The sequence below is a fragment of the Desmodus rotundus genome, chromosome 3, assembly GCF_022682495.2.
Source record: "Desmodus rotundus isolate HL8 chromosome 3, HLdesRot8A.1, whole genome shotgun sequence".
Taxonomy (NCBI): Eukaryota; Metazoa; Chordata; class Mammalia; order Chiroptera; family Phyllostomidae; genus Desmodus; species Desmodus rotundus.
This window is the reverse complement of record NC_071389.1, coordinates 166,926,085-166,942,408: the sequence shown is the minus strand read 5'-3', so window position 1 is coordinate 166,942,408 and position 16,324 is coordinate 166,926,085.

Here is a 16,324-nt window from a genome sequence, read left to right as displayed (position 1 = left end):
TTAAAGCAGCTGCTAAAGCTCTTGGTTTTAAAAGCGTCTCTTTTTGCTATAGATATGGGCATGCTGTTCTTACCTGGATCTTTCTTCAGTGACTATGAGCCCATTCAGAAGCAAGATAAACAAGCAACTGTAGAATCTTCCAGTGACAGCCCAAGATCTTAGGTATGCCATTGCTTTACAAGGTCACGGTGGAATTCCACTGGCCTATGGAATAGGAGGTTTCTATATTATTGCCAGAGCTAATTCAAGTTTTTCAACAGCATGCTTCATCTAAGTATCTTGCTCAAATTTTAGGATATCAGATTGTAGATTGTAGATTACTTTAAAAATCTCAAAGAAGACTCAGATAGTTAAGGGCTAATTCCAGTCACAACAATGGAGCCAAATGAAATAACAACAAAACTAAGCAAGCCATTCTGCTTCATTGCCCATCTTAGCGACTTGCTGGATCCCTAAGGATGAGGCATCATCAATCTCCAACTTATTCGCCACCTTATGACAGATCACCTCCATTCCTGATCCTGACTTTATTCCAAATACACCAAGGTGCATGAGATTACAAGGCCACTGCATACAGCAGTATCACAGAATTCACTAAAGCAAATGCCCTTGACAACACACCTTGAATATTCCTTTGCTTTCCCCAAGGTCATTCCTTCTATACGCACTAACAACTACTTCATTGACAGATTTTGACTGACAACTTCTAGTGTATTAATATTAGTAGAAAAATAGGACTCTACAGAGTGGGAGATAAAGAGGCACACCCTAATCCACAGAACAAACATAGAAAAGCTTCCTGTTATACGGACCTTACCTTAGAATCAATTAGTCAGTTTTGGTATTCACAAGCCCTCCGTCCCTTACCCAAGTACTCTCCTTTTCTTGGGTCCTCAATCCCTGAGGAAGTCATACAGGATACAGCCACACCTTCAGAAGGACTATCTCCAATGACAACATTTCTCAGCAAATGGGGTGGCTCTGTCCCAGTCTATCTGGAAAGATCTGTACAGTCATCTATAGTTTCTAGATACCTCCCGCATCAGCAGTGGAGGCACTGGCAGCCTCCCGTTTCCCTTTGAGTTCAGCCAACTGTCCCTGTCAAGCCAACTAAAGCAAAGGCATCTTCATGAGCATAATCATATGTCTGCAACTCTTATTAAATTTTCTCAACAGATTCACTCATTCCCCATTCTTACAGAATTTTCTCTCTTGGCATGAGCATAAGAACCAACTTCGTATGGGGTAGTACATCCAACTCGACTCTTCTGCCCTGGAAAACTGCAATGACCTCTTAGGGGAAGACTCATCCTGTGGTAACTATAAAAACTCAATCTTATTCTAAGGGGATCTCATCATTTACTCAGTCACATGATTTATCCGATTTGTCTCTTTCTGAGCTGCCCAAATTTGCAAATACATTTGGGTTACCTGAAAGTATGGGCTCAAAGACTGTAACACATTTTCTTAGTGACCGGTACTCAGGCATAGAACATTTAGCTTTCAGCAAATTCTCAAGAACTAGCAAAACTTTGCCAAGCAACACAACGTTTAGCCTGGATTCTACCGAAATGGTGATAAGTCACGCACATACCTCCAAAACTGATTGACAAGACATGGGACTATTTCTGACATTAACAATATACAAGGTAAGATTGTGATGGTTGCTTAGTTTTCTTTGTGCTGTATTTTCAATGACTCTTTAGTCTAATAAACAGTAACTGATTAATGTTGGTTAAAATATTAAGATTAAAATAGAGTGTTGAGATTAAAATGTTAAGATTAAAACAGAGTGCCTAATGTTAACTGTGGTAAAATTATGAGTGTTAGATTTTCTTCTCTGTATGTCTTCCAGTCAAGGAAAATAGAGATTTTTCAGGAGGAAAAAATTTTAAGACTATATTATGTAAGAAAAGTCAACAGCAAAATACAGTGCCCATCTTACACCCCACATACAATAAATATAACATTCAGATTTGTCAGACACTCTCAAACCCTCAAGGAACTTCAAGCCACTTAGACCATGCTCTGTCTAGTTATTATATTCCTAAATTATATTAATTCCAGAAAGGAACTCATCATCTGTGGCAACTTCATGGTCCACTGGAATTAGAAAAATGGCTTGGTAACAAGCTCAATCTCTATTGGTAGACTTAAGACCATCTCCTTCCCTTTAGCTTCTTTCTCACAATATATTACAAACACAGGCAGTATCGTAATTAAAACTCAGTATCCAGTCAGACAGGGGTTCAAAATCTAGCTCTATAATACACTATTTGCAAGTCCTTCGGTAGCTACTTAATTTTATCACTTCATTTTTATCATTTGTAAGTTGAGGATAAGAGTTATCCCAATATATTTGCTGTGAAGATAAAATGAAATTATGCACTTAGCACAGTGTTGGTGTATGGTGTTCATTAAATGCCATGTTATTATCTCTGCTCATCTTCTCTTCTCCGAACTTGATAACCTGTATTAGTGATTCTCTTAGAACTTGTTTCATATTGAAGCATACTTGCATGGTAACTTCCATGGAAATTTTCGTAAGTAATGTTAATTCTGGGGGACTTCCTATGTTCGAATTAGACATCTAAGTTAAACAGATGCTCACTATCTTATCTGGATTCATGACAGTTTCCAGAATCATTATTGAGACAACATATAACCAAGGTGTCTTTCACTAAATATGAATTGCTTCAAGCAACCAAGATTCTGACAACCTGGGCTTTTCATTCTGAATCTCAGAAACCTGAGGACATGTCACACTCTGGTAAGCAGTTCTGTCACTAAGGAATGGTAAAGCTGACGAAACTTGAGCTTGTTTGAAAATTATCTCCCTAGTAGGTAGAACACATAGTGTTTAACCAATCCCATGAAATATGGAACACGGCTCAGATCTCACTTTAAAAACAGTCTTTCTGTTCCTCAGTGACTGCCCCATTCTGTCTCCTAGATTCAGTTTTTCACAGTAGCGTGACTCCTCTTTTTTCCGACTTAGAGCTATAAGTCGGAAAATATCTACAATACCTAAAGCCACTGCCTTTGTTACATTGCAGCATATCCCCGCTTTTGTGGTAGTCAACTCACCTTCCTTCTCAAACTCCAACCATATCCACGCAGAGCTCGACTTGTTTTCTAGCTTCTTTGAGATTTAAATGTGTTGATTAAAATTAGAGCACTAGTGCACTCCATGTCTCCATTCAGATATACAACTTTAAAGTCCTGAATTTTAAAAAATTCCCCAATAAGCTTTTAAAACACAATCAGTTTAGGAATCTGGGCTCACTGCCAAAACACGGTTTTTCTAAAGCCCCCTAATGCAGACTTGGTTACTCGATCCTATTGTACTACAGTGCTAATTTCAGGATCTTCTTCCATCTTACAATTTAAGACTGAAAGGATTAGGATGTTTGGATACTAGCAAACGCCATGGGTATGTGGAAGCAGCATCAAGGCTACAATGCTAAATCTATGAGTTGATGACAAGAGGGAAGATGAAGAAGGAAGGAGGAGTGAGAAAGGGAAGTGGGAGAAAAAACAGAAAAGGAAGAGCAGACAGGGCTTGAGATGGACGAACCCGACCCTTGAGTAGAGGGAGGTGGTGTCCCCAAATCAAAGGCTAAAAACAGAAATGAAAGAAGTCTGCCCCTTTCACTCTTCTCTGGAGCTGCCTATGTGGCACGCAAATACAGGATGGCCAGCTACGTGGATCTACTGAGTATCAGTAGATGCTTTCCCACGTTGCTATGTAAATCAAAAAGTGCAGATGGGGAAAGTAAGGCAACCATCAAGGTAGCTTTAAACACTCAGAGTGGTATTCGCTGAAACTTGTTTCTTGTTTGCTCCTTCTAGGTCAATGCAACACATTTCCAACAGCTGTTAATCCAATCCAATTGATAATAGCAACTATTGGGCCCAGACTTCATTTCCCAATTCCTCCCGACACATTTCATAATCAGGAAGATGGCAACTCACCTCACTGGATGCTTGCAATAAAATCAGGAAACGAATGTCCTTCAGGCCCGGAAAGCTGGCTGAATGTAATGCAACTCATCAAATACTTTATGGATAACCCCTAGAACTGGATTTCCAATATTCCCCTCAGGAATTTATTCTTTGTGCCACTGCTTCTGGGGGCCTGGCTACACAGATGCTTTTGACCACTGAACTAAAGCTGCCCAGAAGTGCCCCGTGCCACACTTACACCCTGCACACAAAGCAGTTTCCACACACTCACAGAGGCGAGAGAGAGGACTGGATTTTTTGCTAAACTCACTGACTATATATAAACTTCACTAGCCCTAAACAAATTGAATTAACGACCCTGAGACCAGGGTCTACTTTTATACCCTGCTATACCAGGGCTCTGCGTTTTGTCAACGGCACTTCTCTGAAATGGTGTCCCAACAGAAAAACTCAGGAAGTGATTTTAACCTAAGGAGACCTGATGGGAAAGTGCATCCAAACTCTGCATATGCTCTGTTACCAGAATACAAAATTGGCACAATCGAGAACATCACACATAGAGGAATATGCCTTATTCTGGAGCCAGACAATAGCTCTTTAATTGCAAACAGCGTTCTTACTTCATCCAGCATAGAAAATAGCCCCTGGACTAGAAGTTGCTGGCTGTGTTGGTAAGTAGATGACTACTGACTCTGGTGACAGCAGCAAGGGCCGCTTACCATTTCTGTGAGAACGCCAGGGCTTTTCCTAGTCCTCAGTGCCTGCTGTTTCCAGGAAGAACCTGAATAAGTAATACTAGCCAAGAAATGTACATGCTAAGTCCCCAAAAGCCACGTATCCTGGAATGCGAAGTTCCACTCTCATCTGTTACGGAGAAGCGTACCTCCACTGTGTTCTCAACATCAACCTTGGTCCCTGCCACAGAACAAGAGCCGCCATTCTCCCAACCTCCAGAACATCACCCCCCACTCCATCATGAAATGGATTTCGTTAGCCTGGTGAGCTCATTAGCCATCATTTTACCTTAGCCAGAGGAGAGTAATGCTGCCAGAAATCCAAATGCATCAACATCAGCACGAGAAACAGGGCAAACTGATACAGAAATGAGGTAAAATAAATCGTTGTTGAATCAAATTGTCAAAAGATCAATAAATAATCCATCCTCTATGTTAACTGTATTAACTCAAGGCCAATGAATTCTAATCCCTTATTTCCCCCTGGAAGCCCAGGGGGAAATGGTCCATTACAAATTTATGTCGCCCAGGTCACCACTACCACACACGCCTCACGCAGTGGTTACTCCATTACGAAGAGTAACTGCTGCATTGCGAAGAGCACACACAAATGTGAGAAATGCTGTAACAGCCAGTTTAAGTTCACTCACTACAACCTTTAGTATAAAGACCCAAACAACAAACAAAAATAATAAAATTCTGCAATAGCTTCAAGTTCTACTTACTATGCATGAGTAAAGAACGATCGAATCATTACCTCTCTCCATTGTATTTTTAACCTGTATTATAAATAAACTTAGCTATCTGATTTTAAGACTACAAAAAAAATAACAACAAACCTTGTCTCGTTTCTGTTGTACCATACCTGGCAAGGACACTTTTTTTTTTAACCATATTTCTGAAACAGCTGATTACACTCAGATCCTCTAATCTACCTTCATTCAACGAACATTTTAACTGCTACGCTTTAGTTTTCACTCCCGACATGTCACAGAAATGGGTTTTTGCTCGTAATTACCAGCATCTCAGCTGGCATGTCCTTGGGATGGCCTCAGTCTTCAGTCCTCTGCATGGCTCTGAGTCCTGTGACACTTCTTCATTCCTCCCTGCCTCTGTGGCCTTTAATTGCCTTCTCTTCTGCCTCTTTAAACAGGATCCTTGTGAGTTAACTTGGTAAGTACATAAATATGATGGGATGTTTGTTTTTAAATAGGCCAACATGTTATCTCTTTTAATATTTTAATCTAAATAGTTTATTACCACATTCCTTACTATGAAAGATATTAAAGGGGCATTTTTAATTTAATACCATGCTTCTCTTTTGGAATTTTTCATTTTTAACTGATTCAAAGCAACCATGGAATTAATTTAAAATGTTACAGACAGGGACACTTCTAATCAGACACTGTATTACATTTGCACCTTTCACCAGGAGCAATTTGTTTCAATACACACAACCTGCTAAATTTACACTTTACATTGAATATTCAGACAGGATATAAAAATTATATATAGACTGAACCCTATGAAATTGCGAATACTCCATTTTTATTCTTTTTGCAAATAAAAATGGCAATTTCACATGTTTCAATCAAATATATTCATTTTGATCATGGAAATAGAGATCTCAATGAAATCAAATTTGAAAACTATATATGCAGTTCCTGGGGTTTCCTAAATTAAGTCTCATGCTTCACACCTTTACAAGAGTACGGAAATTTCTAGATTTGGGCACATTAGCAGCACCTCCATGACAAAATTAGCATTTGGACACTTTAGTTTTCTACATATGTACAACTTCGCGGTGACTTTCATTAAAATGTGTCAGAAATGATAAGCCAAATAACTCAGTGCTTCATTAAATAATCTCGAACAAAGTACTGTAGACTGTTTTGCCCTCAACTAAGGGCACCTAAGTGTACTGTAAAGTCAGGAATTCAAGTACAGCATTTAAGAGTTCGGGTTGATTCTAACACTTTCATGAAGCATTAATGCCGATCAATCCATATATTAAGTCTATACATAAGTTGTAATACTTGCATGTGCCCGCCCATACAGTGATTTTAAACAGTATTCAAATAAGCAAACTTTTTGGATTAAAATCTCTGAGTATTTATGGCTCTAATTTTTTGCCAAACATATCATGTGATAAGAGCATTGTGAAAATTGTCTTGTACTATGATTACAAAAGTAAAGATTCTAGCCAGCAGAATCTTTTCCCCTAACTTCACTGAAATATAATTGACATATAACATGGTATAATCTTAAGGTGCACTTCTATATTGCAAACCGATTACCACCATAGCATTAACTATCACCTCCATCACTTCACATAATCACTTCTTTTTTGTGAACAAAGTATTTAAAATCTCCTCTTACGAACTTTCAAAATTATAACAGTATTAGCAACTATCATCGCAATGCTCTGCATTAGGTCCCCAGGACTTTTTCGGCTCATGGCTAGAAGCGTGTATCCTTCGACCAACATCTGCCCATCTTCCTTACCCCTCCCCCTCCCTGTCACTGCTGCCCACTTTCTAGGTCAGCTCTGGTTAGCATGCGGCTTACATAAAACATCTTACAGCTATATTAGTCCATTTTATGCCGATGACAAATTAGCCACATAAAGAACTCTAGGCCTTTATTGCCCCATTATGGTTTTCATGTCACAAATCACCTCTTTATTGTGTTAAAAAAAATTATTGTAAGATGGCGGAGTAGGCAGAGATGGCTTGCCTCTTCACACAACCACAACAAAATTACAGCTAAAATATAGAACAATCATCACTTGGAACCATAAGAAATCAAGTTGAATGGAAGGCTGACAACTACAGAACTGAAGAAACCACTCCAACCAGACTGGTAGGAGGGGTGCAGACGAGGGACAGGCTGGTCCCTCACCCATATGTTGTAAATAAAAATTTGGGAGGGATATCTCGGGAGTAAGAATCCCATCCCCACACCAGGCCCTCCAGCTCATGGTTCCAGTGCCAGAAAGATAAGTCCCCACAAATTCTGGCTGCAGAAACCAGTGGGGATTGAGTTGGTGGAAGAAACATCAGGAGTCCCAAGCAGTTCTGCTTAAAGAACCCACACATGGAATACCTTCTCAGATTCACTCCCTCTGAGCTCCAGCACCTGGGTGGCAACTTGAAAGGCACCAGTGGCATTCTGGGAGAAACTGGGGTGTCTCACGCCAAGGTAAGCAGAGGCCATTGCCCCTTGTCTGAGCCCTCCCCCTGCAGAGCCACTTAGCTAGCAAGCTGGTGCCATATTTGAAACTCCATCAACCTGGCTAACACTGTTTGACCCACCTTGGAGATCCCCAGAGGCTCCGTCCCAGCCAACTTACAGGCCCACCCAAGCTGCTTTTCCATTTGAATGGCTGGTCTTGGTTCATGCTTCACAGCTTCCTAAATCCTCTCAAACAAGCAACAGCTGGCCTCAGTGAGCCCCAGGCCCAGTACTAGCAGCAGCCAGCCTAGATTCACAGCTTGGCTAGGAATCTCCAAACTCACCACAAGTAGCAACCACCTCAGATTGCTTTGTAAGTCAGGTAGAGTGGACCTGGGCAAAATATAGGTGGGGGCTGACTTTGGCCTGCTCCAACCAGGAAACCCCAGGGCCTGTGCACCCAGTGGACAGCTACAGACCACATCGGAGCACCATCACCCTGCCCTGCACAGCTGATTCTCTGTGGAGGGTGGAGGGTGGTGGTAAGTAGTCACAGCCAGTCCTTGCAACTGATTGGCTTGGGTAAATCCCTCCCATTGATCTGCCAATAGCAAGCAAAGCTCAGCTGCAAAAGCAGGGTGTATTCAGCCCACAAAAGGGTGCACCTTGAGTACCTAGCTTGAGTGATAGGGAAGGCTGTGCCACTGGACCCTACAGGACACCTACTACAGTAGACCACACTACCAAGACAGGGAGTCATAGCAGCTCTATCTAACACAGAAACAAACACAGGGAGGCTGCCAAAATGAGGAGACAAAGAAACATGGCCCAAATGAAAGAATAGATGAAAACTCCAGAAAAAGAGCTAAATGAAATAGAGATAAGCAATCTATCAGATGCAGAGTTCAAAACAGTGGTTATAAGGATGCTCAAGGATCTTAGTGAGGACCTCAACAGCATAAAAAAGATCCAGTCAGAATGAAAGATACACTAAGTGAAATAAAGAACAATTTATAGGGAAACAACATTGATTTGATTCTTGGATGAAACCAAGAATCAAATCAATGATTTGGAACATAAGGAACCAAAAAACAACCAATCAGAACAACAAGAAGAAAAAAGAATCCAAAAAAACAAGTAGAGTGTAAGCAACCTCTGGGATAACTTTGAGCATTCCAGCATTCGCATCATAGGGGTGCCAAAGGAGAAGAGAAGGGGCAAAAAACTGGAAATCTATTTGAAAGAATAATGAAAGAAAACTTCCCTACTTTGGTGAAGGAAATAGACATGCAAGTCCAGGAAGCAGAGTTCAAAGCAAGATGGATGCAAAGAGGCCTTCCCCAAGACACATCATAATTAAATGCTAAGGTTTAAAGATTACAAGAGAATCTTAAAAGCAGCAAGAGAAAATAAGTTATTACCTACAGGGGAGTTCCCATAAGACTGTCAGCTGATTTCTCTAAAGAAGCTTTGCAGGCTAGAAGGGATTTGGCAAGAAATTTTCAGTCATGAAAAGCAAGGACCTACAGCCAAGATTGTTCTACCCAGCAAAGCTATCATTTAGAATTGAAGGGCAGAAATAGAGCGTCCCAGAGAAGAAAAAACTAAAGGAGTTCATCATTGCCAAACCATTATTATATGAAGTGTTAAAGGGAATTATTTAAGAAAAAGACGAAACAATGAACAAAATGGCAAAAATATATATGTACCAACAGTTGAATCTAAAAACAAAGTAAGCAAACAAGAAGAGATAGAATCAAAGATACAGACCACCTTTTGATGGTTGGGGAGGGGGTTGTGGGGGAATGGGTGATGAGGTGAGGCAATTAAGAAGTACAATAGGTAGTTACAGAACAGCCATGGGATGTAAAGAACATTATAGGAAATGGAGTAGCCAAAGAACTTATATGCATGACCCATGGACATGAACAATAGCAGGGGGACTGCCTGAGGGAGTGGGGGGTGCTGGGTGGAGGGGGGCATAGGGAGAAAAATCAGGACAATTGTAAGAGCATAATCAATAAAATTAAAAATTAATGTAGCTATAGTGTTAACACCCTTGTCCTTGAACCTTTATACTAAAGTGCTTACCACTACCATATTGTAGTATGAGAGAATTCTGAAGTTGACTACTTACCTTTACCAGGGGTGGTATACTGCCACGTTTTCATGTTTCTAATTATTGTCCTTCCACTTCAACTTGAAGAACCCCTTTTTGCATTTTTCGTAAGGCAGGTCTAGGGGTGATGCATTCCCTCAGCTTTTGTTTGTCTCCTTTATTTCTGAAGGACTGCTTTGCCACGTAAAGTATTCGTGTTTGGCAGTTTTATTCTTTTAGCACTTTTAATATATCCCACTCTCTCCTGGCCTGTAAGGTTTCTGCTGAGAGATCTGTTAATAGCATTACAGGGGGTAGCTTGTAAGTTCCAAGCTTCCGCCCCCCCTTGCTCTTTTTAAGATTCTCTGTCTTTGATTTTTGTCAGTTTTATTATAATGTATCTTGGAGAGGATCTTTTTAATTTTATTTGGTGGCCTATGAGCTTCATGGACTTGGACATCCAAATCTCTTCATAAACTTGGAAATCCAAATCTCTCCCATGGGAAGTTCTCAGCCATTAGCGTTTTTTAAAGATTTTATTTATTTATTTTTCGAGAGGGGGATGCGGGGGGGGGGGGGGAGGGGAAGAGAGGAAGAGAAACATCAGTATGTGGCTGCCTCTTGAGCGACCCCTACTGGGGACCTGTTCCACAATCCAGGCATGTGAACTAACCTCCCAGGCATGGAAATCCAACAGGCGACCCTTTGATTTGCAGGCTGGCACTCAACCCACGCAGCCACACCAGCCAGGACTCAGGCATTAGTTCTCTAAATAAACTTTCTGCCCTGGCTGGTGTATCTCAGTGGATTGAGTGCGGGCCTGTGAACCAAAGGGTCGCTGGTTCAATTGCCAGTCAGGGCACATGCCTGGGTTGTGGGCCTGGTCCCCAGTAAGGGACATGTGAGAGGCAACCACACATTGATGGTTCTCTCTCTCTCTCTTCTCGTCTCTAAAAATAAAATCTTAAAAAAAAAAAACTTTGTCACCTTCTCCCTCTCTTCTCCTTCTGGAATAGTAGTAATTTGCAAATTGGTTAGTTTGGTGGTATCCCATACAACACATAAGTTTTCTTCACTCTATTTTTCTTTGTTCTCCTCTAATTTCAAAGTCCCTGTCTTCCACATCAGATCCTTTCTTCTGATTGATCTGTTGTTAATACTCTCTACTGCATTGCATCTCATTCACTGTATTCTTCATCTCCAGAACTTCCACTTGGTTCTATTTTTATGATTTATATCTGTTAAACTTCTGATTCTGTTCATGTATTGTGTTCCTGGTTCTGTTGAATTGTTTTCCTGTCATCTTCTGGCTCATGGAGTTTCCTAAAAACTGCTATTTTGAATTCTTTACTGGGTAAATCGTTGATTTCCATATCTTTGGGACCAGTTACCGAAAGACTAGTGTGGTCCTTTGGTGGTGTCTTGTTACGTTGATTTTTCACGTGCCTTGAAGTTTTGCCTTGCTCCCTTTGCATTTGAAGTAGCAGCACCTCCTGCAGTCTTTACTAGCTGCCTTTGGGGAGTGCTAACTCCCATCAGTCGTGCTAGAGATGCTAAGGTTGTCTCAGACCTTCCACAGGTACATTACACAACTCTCCACAACTTTTCATTACCTCTTGGAGCAAAACTTTTAAGGTTGTACGCCTTCTCTGTTCCTGCAATGGATCAAGCAGAGTGATGAAAGCCTCTTGTTTTTCCAAAGGTGGCACTAATGCAAGTTTGTGGTCTTTCCCTGACCTACAAATTTGAGCCAGCCTTCTGCATGTGCTCACGAGCTCTCTGTGAAAGCTCACTCCCCCCACTGCCATGGGGAGTATACACTGCAAGCCGGCCACAGGTGGGGGTGTGGGAGAGAGGAACCTAGAGAGCTAGAGGTGGCCCATGAGGCAGCTAGGGGCCAGGACCCATGGGTGAGGCGTTCCTAGCAGCTTTTGGATGGGCTTCTTCATTGACTCTGTGACGCAGTTAGTAGAATCAAGTTCCTTTAACACCCTTCATGAGATCTGATGCTGTCCCAACTTCTCTCCCCTGTCCCCATCAGGTAGCTCACAGTTCAGTACTGTGGGTGGGGAAGAAAGAAATGAGACCCCCTTGGCAGTGCTCTGAACAGCTGGGGAAGCCAGACGCTCAATCACATGCTTCCTCTTTCCTCTGCAGAACTCACAGGCTGAGGGGTGATATAGGTAAAATCAAGCTGTTCTTCTTACCCACTTCAATGAGTCCAGACTTGTTTTTTTTGCTCCAGCCATGTGCTGAAACTTCTCCTCTAGAACCTGGACCTCCACAAAGGCTCTCCTGTCCATGGGTGATTGTCTAAGACAGTGTTTTCCAGAAGCTCCTGGACCACGAGAGGGGTTGGATCCAGTCCACAAGCTACAGCAGGGTCCATAGCTGGGACTGAGATCTGTCAGACTTGTCTACTTATTACCTAACACCCAGGTGGGCGAGACTCCTCCCAGGTCACTTGGCATATGATGCTGGATACCACAGCTCCCTCAATGGAATTTTTGTGGATGCCAAATTTTTGGAGTGGGAGAAAAACAAGGGGTGTCTTTTGTGCTACAATGATGCTGATTAGAGTCTTTTAATGTAATTGAAAGTACAGCTGTTCTCTCTACTGAAGTAACTTTGATTCTCACAATCATTAAGTCTGGACCTAAGCTTAAATTCCACTATTGGATGGGTGATAAATTTTTTAAATTAAATTTTGTCCATTTTCTTGACTAGTAGATCCTCAATATGAATACTGTTTTAAAAAAACCAACAGTCACTCTTCTATTGTTGTCCTAAAATGGTCACTTGCACCAAAAACCTGGAATATGCACTTCAAGATAAGGCCAAGCATCATGGGAAGGTGGTGAGGGGGTGGGGGGAAAGGTTATGGCAGTGAGAGATGCTTAAAAGACATCTAGTTAAGCAGATAGCATAAGGCACCTGAATCATCTTGACAGCAAACAACATAAAATGATATAGGAAGGTAGTGGCACAATAGTTCAAAATGCAGCATACAAATATTCTCCCAGTTGAAAGAGCACAGTAACTGCAGTTCATAAATAGTATCTAAAAATGGAGACCAAAATGTAGGTAAGACTGTGTCAGCAAGTAGCATGGCCTTAGGGTATTAGAAAGGGAGAAACAAATCGAGACCACAGAAGGATCCCAGTGTTTGAAGATGGGTTGTGAAAGAAAGATTTTTGGATCAAGAAATACCAGTAAACGAGGGGTTGCCCTAACCAGTGTGGCTCAATTGGTTGGGCATCATCCCAGAAAGGTCTCTGGTTCGATTCCTGGTCAGGGCACATGCCTGGGTTGAGGATTTGGCTCCTGGTCGGAGCAAGTTCAAGAGGCAACCGACTGATTTTTCTCTCTCATAGTGATGTTTCTCTCCCCTTGTCCCTCTCCCCCCAACTCTCTAAAATAAATAAAAATCTGAAGAAAAAATTTTAAATAAAACAAAGAAATAAACCAGGGAAGCACCCTTCTACTTGCTAGGTGGGATACAGCCCAATTCATAGTGTTTAATAAAGCCAATTAAGTCTTCAAAAAATAAATAAATAAATGAGTAAATAAATAAATGAATAAAAATAAACAAGAGACCCCAACTGGGCACAAGTTAAAAAATGGGTGTAAGAGTAAGACACAAAAAGGTGAAGATACTAAGAAGTACAAATTGCCAGTGATAAAAGTTGTCATGGGGATGTAAAATACAGAGAGGGAATATAGTCATTAATAATGTAATAATAACCCTGGCTGGTGTGGCTCAGTGGATTGAGTGCCGGCCTGAGAAACAAAGGGTTGCCGTTGGATTTCCACTCACGGCACATGCCTGGGTTACGGGACAGGTCCCCAGTAGGGGGCGCTTGAGAGGCAACCACACATTGATGTTTCTCTCCCTCTTTTTCTTCCTCCTTCCCCCCTCTCTAAAAATAAATAAAAATCAAATCTTAAAGAAAATACTGTAATAACTGTGCATGGTATCAGATGGGTACTAGACAAAAGTTTTATGTCTAATCACTATGTTGTACACCTGAAACTAATATAATGTTTTATGTCAACTATAATTGAAAATAAAGAAAAATATACAGAAAAGATCAGAACCCAAACAGAAGTAAATATGATGCAAATTTCAGTATTGGGCTATAGGTCTTAAATCTTGCAAAGTCTAAAGTGCTAATTAGGCCTGGTCATGCTTGTACATGATTTGTATAGGTTTATATATAAACACAGTGGTAAAGATAAAAATGGCTCTAGCTTAGGGAGAGGAAGAATCCAAAGGCTGACGAGAGAGTACGTAAAAAACTAGAGTAATGTTAAGTTTCCCCGGATTGAAGAAAAGCCTGCTGAACTCCTATTTAAACGTCAGTTGTTGAAGACATCCAAGATGGTAGTGGAGTAGGTGGAAGGTACACTCGCTCCTCCGCGGACCAAACTGGAATTACAATTGACCTGAATAACCAACTGAAGACTAGCTGATCAAGTCTTACAACCAATGATTTACAGAAGCCACAATGAGACTTCTAGGAAGGGTGGAGATTTGAAAAGGGCTGGTCCCCCTCCCACAGGCAGCAGCTGAGATTCTAGAGGGATGCCTCACCTGCAAAGGCTTCCTCTGAAGAGCATGGAGTCTCAACCTCAAGCCAGAGCATCAGAGCCAGGAAGAGGCATTCATACAACATCTGGCTGTGAAAAGCAGTGGCGATTCTGTTCACCAGGTGCCCTCTAAGAGGGCCAACACAGAATCTCTCATTGGCAGCCACTCACCCTGGGATCCGGCAGAGGGAGGGAGGAGCAGGCTAAAGTCATATAAGGAGAGATTGTGGTTGTGGCTCTGGGAGAGAGCTGAAAGGACAGCTGCCAAGGTCTCAGTGCTGAGTTTCTCTCCCACACCAAAGACGCCATCTTTCGTGGGTGGAGCTCTCCCCTCCATAGGCATCAACCTGGAGGAATGCAGTAGATACCCCCTCTGGATGCCCTGTCACCCTACTGAGCAGTCAGCTGCCTGAGCCAGGGTAAATAGAGTCTATTCAATAAATGGTGGGAAATGGACATGCAAAAAATGAAAATAGACCACCTTCTCACACCGTACACATGAATGAACTTAAAATGGATTAAACTCCTAAAGTTAAGACCTGAAACCATAAAAATCCTAGAAGAAAGCATAGGCAGTAAAATCTCAGACATATTTTGTATCAATATTTTTTTCTGATATATCTCCTTGCGCAAGAGAAACAAAAGAAAAAACAAGTAGGACTACATCAAACTAAGTTTTTGCACAGCAAAGGAAACCATCAACAAAATAAGAAAACCCACCTACTTGATGGGAGAACATATTCACAGATGATACATCTAATAAAGGATTATATTCAAAATTTATAAAGAACTCACACAACTCAAAACCAAAAACACATACAATTCAACTAACCAATGGGCAAAGAATCTGAATAGACACTTCTCCAAAGAGGACATACAGATGGCCAATAGAGATGAAAAGATCCTCAATGTTACTAATCATCAGAGAAATGCAAATTCAAACCACAAAGAGGTACCACCTCACACCTGACAGAATGGCTGTTGTCAATAAATCAACAAACAATAAGTGTTAGCAAAAATGTAGAGAAAAGGGAACCCTTGTCCACTGTTGGTTGGAACGCAGATTGATGCAGCCAGTGTTGAAAACAATATGGAGTTTGCTCAAAAAATTAAAAATGGAACTGACCTATGACGCAATGATTCCACTTCTGGGAATATATCCCAAGAAACCTGAAACGCTAATTCAAAAGAATAAACACACCCTTATGTTCACTGCAGTGTTATTTACAATCGCCAAGATTTGGAAGTGCCCATCAGTAAATGAGTGGATAGAAAAGCTGCAGTACATTTACACAATGGGATACTACTTGACCATACAAAGAACTCTTACCTTCTGTGGCAGCATGAATAGACATGGAGAGTATTATACTAAGTGAAATAAGCCAGTCAGAGAAAGACAAATACCATATGATTTCACTTATATGTGGAATCTAATAAACAAAATAAAATAACAAACAAAATAGAAATGGACTCATAGATACAGACAACAGAATGACAGAGTCAGAGAGGAGGGAGATTGGGAGGCTGTGAGACAAAGTAAGGGGATTAAGAAAAAAAAAAAAAAAAATCAGGTACAGGACACCAGTACTGTGATTACCAGAGGGAAATGGGGTGGGGGAGGGAGAAGAGGGTAAAGGGAGGATAAGTGGTGACGGAAGGAGACTTGACTTGGGGTGGTGAAAACACAATACAACATACAGATGAAGTACTATAGAAATGTACACTTCAAACCTATATAATTTTATTAGCCAATGTCACTCCC